The 1160-nt window shown below is 62.7% G+C and overlaps 1 protein-coding gene across 1 annotated transcript in view; it reads left to right on the top strand.

Annotated features, from left to right (window-relative positions):
• Window positions 1–1160, top strand: part of LOC105448351 — a gene marked incomplete at its 3' end in the record, with an annotated part of 8344 nt that overhangs the window by 589 nt on the left and 6595 nt on the right. The gene's annotated exons all lie outside the window — the stretch shown is intronic.

Below are 1160 nucleotides of genomic sequence, written 5' to 3'. Positions count from 1 at the left end.
TCGACCGGAAACGAAAAGAACCGCATATGAAACGCGACGGCGCGATAATACAATAACGTACGGGGCTCGGTACGACGCGAGTACCGAGGTCTAACGACAACAATTATTACCGCGAAAATCGATCGTAAATTTACGCGCCAGATACTCGTACGAAAACGAAGCTGACAGAAAATTGACGCACACCGACACGCAACGAAATCGCGCGCGATGTCACACTACAGCGCGACGCACGACACTCGTGATTCCGCGTACTCACACACTTACTCTAACGCTCGCGCGCTCAGGCGCGAGGGCTTTGCGGCGAACTCGCGACGACGATCCCCGGGTGGCTCGATACGCGACTCGCGACACTCTCGATCGCTCACGGAAAATTCGATGAGAATCCACGCACTTGCGGACGGACGCCGATACGCCAAACCAAAGAGCACTACAATGTACGCGTCGCCAAAGGGGCGCACGCGACGAGATGCTAACACTAAAATGGCGTTCACGTCCTCAGAGTGCGAGCAAGATCCTCGATCAGCCCGTGGCTTTACACACGTTAAAGAGGGTCACCTCACCGGCACGATCCTCGTCTCTGCTTCCCTGGCGGCAGGTCCGACAGCGGCTCGTTCCTCCTCGCTCTCGTCAACGCACTCTCTCGCTCTCTCTCTCTTTCGCTAGCTCGATCACTCCGCTTGATCGACCGCACGCTTTCTCCGCTCGCACGCAAAAGCGGCGTCGATCGCGTTCGATCGCGGATCGATGCCTGCACCCCCAGCCCGGGGGTGCGCAACACAGCGGCGCAGTCGGCCGCGACCAATCACGGCGCCGCGGGGGTCCTGCCGTGGCACGGGCGCGATCAGGTGATTCTTCAGGCGGGCGCCTCGCGCCCGCGCGAGGTCGCCCTATATCCGGGACGTGGCGGCGTGGAATCAGACGGGCGCGTCCTTCGTTTTCGAATTCCGGGACGAGTTGGCTATCTCGCCCCGGCAGCTCTCGGCGAGGTCCCCGGGCCCTGGGGAAATCGCCGGCCGTATTGCCCTTCGCAGGCCTCAGCCACAGCGCCCGCCGTCCCGGTCGCGCCCCTGGCGGCTCGGGTATCCTTGCGCGTGTTCGCGCGCTCGGTCACCTGCTCGCCGCGTGCCCGGTGCGTGTCCCCTTTGCTCCGGCGCCAGGTC

This window comes from Wasmannia auropunctata, unplaced genomic scaffold, assembly GCF_000956235.1.
Source record: "Wasmannia auropunctata unplaced genomic scaffold, wasmannia.A_1.0 LD336088.1, whole genome shotgun sequence".
Taxonomy (NCBI): domain Eukaryota; kingdom Metazoa; phylum Arthropoda; class Insecta; order Hymenoptera; family Formicidae; genus Wasmannia; species Wasmannia auropunctata.
Note: the sequence above shows the minus strand (reverse complement) of the source record. Positions and strands in the feature narration are given on the sequence as shown.